The 8,537-nt window shown below is 36.3% G+C and overlaps 1 long non-coding RNA gene across 1 annotated transcript; it reads left to right on the forward strand.

The window, feature by feature from the left end:
- Window positions 1–782: 782 nt before the first annotated feature.
- Window positions 783–4,702, forward strand: LOC113967609. Its single transcript, XR_003534232.1, has 3 exons — window positions 783–913; window positions 3,396–3,586; window positions 4,522–4,702. It is a non-coding gene; the product is annotated as an uncharacterized LOC113967609 (long non-coding RNA).
- Window positions 4,703–8,537: the final 3,835 nt, after the last annotated feature.

Below are 8,537 nucleotides of genomic sequence, written 5' to 3' on the forward strand. Positions count from 1 at the left end.
TAGGACTAACATGGCTATGATTAAATTTTCATTCGTCCCTCATACAGGAGGCCTTATCCATAGTGCTTGGCAGGAATACCCTTAGCTTTTTTCAAAAACTTTGTTATTTGCTCTTCTTCAGACTACTTTGCACAACCTGCAAAGGCATTAGCTATCATGAACCAAAATGGTTAAAGAGCATCAGATCCTCAACTTTATGGCCTGAACATTAAGTTTACTAGTATAAGTATGACCTTTATGGCTTAGGATGAAATACAAGACCTCCTGATTCTCAGGGGAAAACATTACTATTACACAACTGTTAAGAAGTCCTACCTCTTATTTTCACTGCAGCCTGGCAAGTTTATTCCCCTAGAATGGGGGGGGGGCACATCACTCACTTTTATGTAGAAAATAGATGTGAAGTTGATTTCCTATAAAGAAGACCAAAAAATAAGCCCAACCAACAAAACCAAACCAGCTTTCTCACATTTTAGAGGAATGGTGTAATACAAAAGAGAAATCTCAAAGTGGGTTTGAGTAAAAGTCTTGACGAGAAACAATCTGAGAAACGATTTTATGAATCCTAATGAGGCAAGGACAAGAGAAGTGGATCGAGCTATCCAGTTAAAACAGATGAATTTTTGGTCATAGGCAAAGGCAGAAGGTCAATGCAGCAGATGAGGTTTTCAGGATCATAGTTCTGTGCTAATACCTCTTTTCTAGTAATTAAAATTTTATTTTTGTTAATTTATTCCATGACTTCAGATAAGTATAAGCAAAGTCTGTCTTCCCTATTTCAGACTGATCTGCACTTTAGTCAGATCTGATGATTCCTTCTGATGTATGAACACATCCAAGCAGTAAAAGGATAAATGCGGATACATCTTGTGTTCTGATGCCATGATGGTCCTGCAGTGTCCAGGAACAAACAGTGAGTCCCACAAATAAAAAAGGAGTCACAAACTGGACTATCTTTGCTTGACTTGTAACCTGAATAACTCTGGTTTGTAAGGCAGCTACCTTTTTCAGGCACAGCCAGGGTAAAGGAAGTATTAGATATCATGGGAAATGTTATATAGACAGTAACCCTAAACAGTCACACAGTGCATGCTCCATTTCAGGAAGATACATGCAGAACATATATGAAAAAAAAAGGAAATATAACGCAAAGACTGCTAGTCAAAACCAGAAATACTGTGTTCATTGTAAAACCCTTGACTTAACATTTACAAAAAAGCCCACTGTGATTACAGTCTAATGCTAACGGAAGCATTCATGTAATTCATATTTATGACCTTAGTGAGAACCAGCTCAACTTGAGTACAGATGGCCAGGCACTTCCCAGGGAAATATTTTCACTGAAAAGCATTTCACTGAGCCTGAATGCTTTGATTGACTCCTCTCAGGTTTGACTACATTTTGCCAAATCAAAGGCAAATCCTCCAGTCCTGCCAGGCTGCTTCAGAGCAATCAATCTACTGCTGCCAAGTTTGGCAGGTCTGGGACCAATCAACCAGAATATTTCCAGAACAGAAAACCTGAAAGCTTTGACTGTCAAAAGCTGGGATAGGTTCACATAACTAATTTGTTCTGGGTCAATCTACATAATGGATTTGCCCTGGAATTACTGACCCTGGAAGCAGTTGGGTATGGTGTTTCCAGGTCTGGAATGAATTGTCTGGTGACTGAACAATTACCAAGATCCTGTGGCTTGAGAGTCTACAGAGTGGGGCTGATGGTCTTAATAAAGCCTCCTTAGAGTCTGTGAGGCACAGTGTAGAAAAACTCTGAAGGGCTCAGGTGATCTCCTAGACATTACAAGCTGTATGCAAAATCCAGTACCTAAAAGCCCTTATGGGCTTTTCCATTCTGCCTTTTAATCTTGTCTGCATGGTGAAGCATTCTGAAGACTTCCAGAGCTGCTCAACAGTGCTACTTGTCAATTCCTCTAGTCTAGTGTCTTAGGCTCAAACGTGGCACTTTCAGAAATTCTTCTTTTATGGAAAGCTATATGTATATATATGTTTACATATACATATATATGTGATTATATATAGAAACACAGATACACATATACATACATGTATACATGCACACACATATGCATACATATGAAAAGATACATGTATGTGTGTTTGAATTTAATTTCAGGAAGCAAGTCAGTCTCAGGGACCCAATGACAAGAAACCATTAAAAAGGGTAATTTCCACAAAATGTCACACTTATGGAAGCATTTAATGAATGCAGAAAAGCCACCAAGTAGTCTGTTCTATATAGCAATAGAGATGCTACAATACAAAAGATGCCTTTATTTGTAAGAAAAGTAATGTTACAAAAGTAAAGAAAGCAATCTGGAATAAGAAGCATACTTTCATTGTTCTTCCCAGCTACATAAATGTTAAAGGCCCGTTCTCTATTTTTTAATTTTTTTGCCCTTAGTTTATTTTATTCTTGCAGTCAAACTTCAAATCAAATTTTAAAGGAACAATTCTCTGAGTTTTTGGTCACTTATCTCTTTTCTCTCTCTTGCCAGGGCACTCCATTTTTGAATTTAGCTGAATCAGCATGAATCCAATTGTGAACTGAAAAACAGTTTTGGAAAACCACTCAGTATTTCATCTCAATGCTAGCACACAATGCCACCCAATATCAACCCCACAAAAGTATTACAGCTTGAAAAGCAGATTTCTAAAGGTTTACTTCCACATTTGACATGTGATTTTTTATCTGACCCACTCAAACAACTCCCGCACAAAATGAGGAAATCAGTATTGTTAGGATTCTAAGTGTATTCACTACAGTTTCTACTTCTTTTATTCCTTTTTTTCTAGAAAGCAATAAGAAGTTTCATTACTTCTAAGAATTGAGTGTTAAACACTAGGTATCTGAAAAAAGATAGCTTAAAATAAAAATTTTTAGTAAATTAAAACCAAACTGAAACACAACCAAAGAGAAAAAAACCCCACTGCTGCTGACTCCTTGTGTTCTGTTAATTGATGTCCTTTAATGAGTCTTAAATACTTAAAATGAACAAGAACATCTGAAATACTTCTGCATTTCTGAAGTATTTTCATGATCTTTATATAAAGAAGTCTGTTGCATTTATGGAAAAATACATATCTAGGCATTAGGAAGTTGTGCTGATGGATAATAGAATAGCAAACAAGATTAATTAATTAATATTAGGCAACTTAGCAAGTTGGTGCCAAGCCAAAGAAATTAAAACCCCTTTATTTAATCCAGGTATAAGATCACTCTTTGGGAAATGGTAAAAACACAGCATCTTTAGTATCTCAAGGTGTAGGGATAGTTGAAACTTTAGAAGAATTTGTAACAGAAAGATACAACTCATTTTGCTTAGGAAGACTGCAGAATGCCTTCTCAAAATGGCTAGATTTTTTTTCCTTCTGCAGAGGGAGTTGCAGAGAGAAAGCTGTGTTATCTCTCTCTGCTATGCCAGAGAGAGATAAGCCTCACAAATATGTACAGGGCCCCAGCAACTGAGAGAAGGTGTGAAGGATAGGGAAGAGAAGACAAAAAGTCCTGGAGAGAACAGGGCCTTGCCTTTTCTCCCTGAGGCCCAATGCTTCTACAGCACTGAGAGGTATTTGTAAGCTTTTTGTGCTCTAGCCTTCTAAATAAACTTTTTGAATTCTTTCCACTGCCTTGGCATTTCTGGGGATACCTGCGTATCTTACCTTACACAAGGGTTGGTCTCAAAAAAATGTTGTGGAAGGGTAATAAAAAGGGTAAAGTAATGCAATGAAAACAACACTTAAAAATAAAGTAGGGATGATATCCTTCTGGACTTGTAGGCTAGGGAAGAAAGGATGTCAAAGTTCACCTAGAAGTTATAAAAATTCATTGGTTGAACATATGTGAGATAGTGGGATAACTTCTTGGAAAAAAAAGCTGGGGATACAAGACCCATCTAAGTGTTGTGGAATTTCTTGCTTCAGACAGACAGAACATAATGAAAAAGATTTATTTCCCATTTAAAATAGTGATAGAAGAAAGAGCTGGAAGAAATGGGGGACCTTCTGGAAAGTTTAGCAAAAGTAGTTTAGTTCTGCATTGAAATATTTCGTCTTCTTTTAGATGAGTTTGATAAATGAGCATTTAAAAAATATGAGAAGTGACTTAGTGACCCTAAACTGGGACTTTCTGGCTGAAAAGTACCCACATTACTGAAAGTGCTTCAGACATACGGGTGAAAGTAATCGGTAGACTAGTACATGTGTTCATGCACTCTATTGCTATCCTATCTGAATGTCACAGTGCCACATGCACCAAAATGGGATCATGAAAATACACAAATGGCTTAGCTGATCTCATCTGGACTTATAAAAGAAAAGTTCAGATAGGTCTGACTTGCAGTAATATATTGTAAAATCCAAAGGAGACTGAGCCTACATATAAACAGTTACCTGTAACTTCAGCTTCAGATCTGAAGTCAGAGGCAATATATCTAAAATAAAAAAGTATCATAAAGCTAATAGTTTGAACACTAAAGTTTTCTTGCATTACTTCTTTCCTCAGTGGTGAAAGTAATAGCTGGTTTTGATCTCACGACAGCTCAGGAGACAGGTGTCAGCCAAACAACACAGAGGATTTCATCATTTTCCTTTTTGGGAAACTGAAGGAAGATCACATGCTGGGCAGGAAAGCATGAAGATTTGTTTGATAAGATTCCATTAAAGTGAGCTGACAGCAAGGTTAGAAGTGAACTAGGAAAACCTCACCTGGGTAATATCTGGGAAAGAAACAATCAGCTTGACATTTCACATTATCAAAATGAAAGTCAAGTGTTCCTTTTTAAAGGCAGTACATCCAATACTGGGATCACTGTAACGCATTCTGACTGAGGAAATCATTTTCTTCCTATGGTGAACATGAGAGAAGAAAAGTTCTAAAATCACACTAAATATTGTAAGAAGTATTGCTGTAAGTGTGCTGTATCTTGCCTTGCTGCATGATGATATTCAAAGACTCATTTAATGTTAAGCTAACTCCATTTTTGATTTTTTTTAATTTAAATATACTGTCATAACCTCATTAGCATCTGATTACTAAGCAGTTAGTTAAGGAAAAGGACAAAGAAGGAAAATTAGATGCAACATTATAGGGCATATTTTCACCTTGATGAGCAAGAGAAACTCATTAGGGGTTACTGAAAGTCATACACATGCTTCAGAGGAATAATGTCCTCAAGGTATTTTGTAATTATTAAAATGCTAAAGAAACAATGTCTATTTTTTATAGATAAAAGAGCAATTTGTCAATAACAGATAGGAATACATGTAAGGAAAAAACTATACAGACCAGAGAAATATAATTAGGCAGTTAAGGCATTGCCTTTTTTTATGTGATGGAAGGAAAAAGGAATTGTAAGAATAAGATAACTGTAATTTGAAAGCTAAAATTTTTAAATGTATACAGAAATTAGTAACAGTTTCTTCACTGCTTGGCAGGGGCTTCTGAATGTTGTCTTCTATTCCTCTTTGGAAGGGAAGGAGGATGTAAGGTTTGAAAGAAATAGCTGAGTATTGCTGAATACCAAACAAAATGCATATGTATCTGACCAGGTACAAATTAAACCCTCTGGAAATGAAACAATACTGTATTAAGATTTCAAGCAGGAGAGGCACAGCCTCCATTAGCCATGTGTGTGGTGCTTCAGTGCTCTGCTGGAAGAGACAGAATGTGCAGTGTTTGACAGGATCAGCCTCAACTCCCATCACTCACATATGTACACACACACATAGCAGATGAGTTATTTCCCCTTAAATTCATATTATCATTGACTTAGCTTTGGATTATGAATTTTTTTCTAGTTTGCCAGGGACACACTGACTCAAACACTTAAAAATCCATCAAAATCTGAAAAGCACTGTCAGCAAAATGGCTTTATCAGAAAATACAGAGAAGTTTTGTTTCCCACCCACTATCATTAGCTTAGCCTTGTTGAGGAACTAAAATCACCCTTTCAGCTTAAATTCATGAAAAGGGTAAGCTCCTGAATAGCGTTTAGAAATGTTTGGACTCCAGTGAACTATTTTTGTTCACACATGCTGCCTTCTGAAATCTAGACAGTTTATACAGAGGTATTCTCAGCTCCAATTTACCAGGGCAAGAACTTTTAGCCCTGACATTTACAGAGAAAGTAGCATAACCTGTTCTGACCTTTCAGGAGACACTCCTGAAAGAACCAATACTTATGGGTCAATGACCATCAAGTACACTCTGTTGATTTGCAAAGTCTTATTAATATACATCTGTTTCCTTTCTGAATTATTTATTTCTTGACCAGACACAGGATTGCCCTACAGTCCATTTAGGAGTTTACTTCTCTTTGTTTTGCTACTACACCACGGCCACAATGCATCTGTAATAAATGCTGCCTTTTTCACCAAATTCATCTTGAAGACTTAAATATATGAGATCAACCATAAGAGCTCCTCAGTAGCAGCAGTGTGTGATTTAAGGATCAAATTAGGTTCTATTCTTCCTGTGAAAATGTTAATGGTCATCACATAGAAGTGTGTAACGGCTTCGAAAGCAAAGGCCGATGAGAAAAGGTTTTGGGTATTAAAAGTGACAAGTTGGCAGCACTGTATTCCCTCTGTAATCAGAAAGGGGGAGAATCTCTAGCTGCATCTGAATTAGTAATATTTTGATGCTCAGTCACATGTTACTTTTGCCAAAGCTATGCAGTTAGTGCAGCTGCCCTTCCACAGAGAGATCTCTAGGAACATTGAAGTATCTGCGTGCAAGAACATGAGGATAAAACTAAGCCAATATTTTTTATTAATTAAATTTTAATTATACAAGAGGACCTACAATAATGATACCAAATAAAGTGAACTGAGAAAAATACAAAAGCCAAAATGCAATCATTGTATAAAGTATATTTTATAAATTTTATATTCTGCATTTTTAGACAATTCAAATAAAAATAATGCAAAGTGAACAACAGGAACAGAAATAAGCCACTGAGAACACACAGAAAATGTGTTGGTAAAACAGATAAATGTCACTCTGAGCCAGAAATCCATCCCTGTCGAACAATGATGTTGCTATCTCAGGCATTGTTTCAATAGCCCCAATAACAAAATTCCTGCCACAGATTGCAATTCCACATTCACCTCATTATTCAGACCAGTAGATATCATGTCATTTGACAGTGGAACACTCCCATACCTCCAAAGATAATAATTTATGGACTGTAATGTTGTAAAGCACTACAGATTAGCGCTCGGTGCTGCTGGAATAGGTTCTTAGTTCTATCTCCCCAGTTAAAAGCAGAACCAATCAGACTTAAGCAAAATTAAGTCACACTTTAAATCAAATTTCATAAATGGGAAATATAGGTTTGCTCAGTTATTTTGATTCAGTAATCATTTTGATACCATCATGAATCAACAAAGAAACTCTTGGAAAGGCAAATAATTTTTTTCACTATTGTGACTCAAGAAGCTACTAATACTGTCCACAGGAATAATGCAATTGACTCTGTGTAAAATCACAATAGTGACAGTAGTGATCTGTAAATAACTGTTTTGAAATAAGCTAATTTAGGTGCCAGCTGCAGATTAGCAGAGTTTTATGTATGCTTTCAAACGTGACAAGCTATGTGATGTCAAGCCTGTATGGTTACTGCAGATGTCTCTAGTTTTCTCAGATGCTTTTACAGCCACTTTGCATTGCAATCACATTGCACAATGGGGCAGTCTGAGTGCAGTGAAAGGGCTTATGAGGAACCAGTACTTAAGTATGGTCTTCCCCATAGTCCTATAACATATGTAGGAGGAATTTGAAACCAGGATAGGTAATGTCATTAAATAATTTATTTGCTCCCATCAATAGGTACTTCAGTGTGCAGATTCCTATAAACCATGTGGAAAATAATCCTGCAAGTAGCCTGTTTCCAAGAAAGCACATGGCCTTAGGCTCCTGCCTGTCCTACTGCTTCAGTGAGGTTGAAATCTGCTCTTCACACAAAAATTATTTACAGATCCTTCTCTAGTTCTCTCCTTGGGTGAATGGGCTGGAATCCAATGCAAAAATGATGTCTGTTGTTCATTGTTTCTTGTTTTATATAAAGTTTGTATTCGTTATTAATGGGTACTTAGAGAATATTTATACATTATTTATTTTAGAAGGACGTCTTTATTGTCCTTTTTTTTTTCACATCCATAGGGATGTGTAACAAAAAAAGCCAAAATCAGGAAGAAGGATTTTTTTGCTATTATTTTATTAGAAAATCTAAAGGAGAGGACTATTATATTTTAATCATATAGTTACTATTTTTAGGCCAATCATAAGGTGATAAACATCAAGTCATTAGTTTGAAAAGTTTAGAGTCAGCTCAATGCTAGTTCTTGGCCTGAGTATCTTTTCTTTTTTCTATTTTTGTTCTATGGCATATTGACAATTTTTGTGATGCACACAATAAGCAAAGAGAACATAAAAAGAGCTCTAAATTGCAAAGCATCTTGTTTTGAGAAGAGGGAATTCAATAATCTTTTTTTGGAAATGGAAAGGTGAACAGAATT

Source organism: Neopelma chrysocephalum, unplaced genomic scaffold (assembly GCF_003984885.1).
Source record: "Neopelma chrysocephalum unplaced genomic scaffold, ASM398488v2 Primary Assembly neopelma1_23, whole genome shotgun sequence".
In the NCBI taxonomy this organism is placed as follows: Eukaryota; Metazoa; Chordata; class Aves; order Passeriformes; family Pipridae; genus Neopelma; species Neopelma chrysocephalum.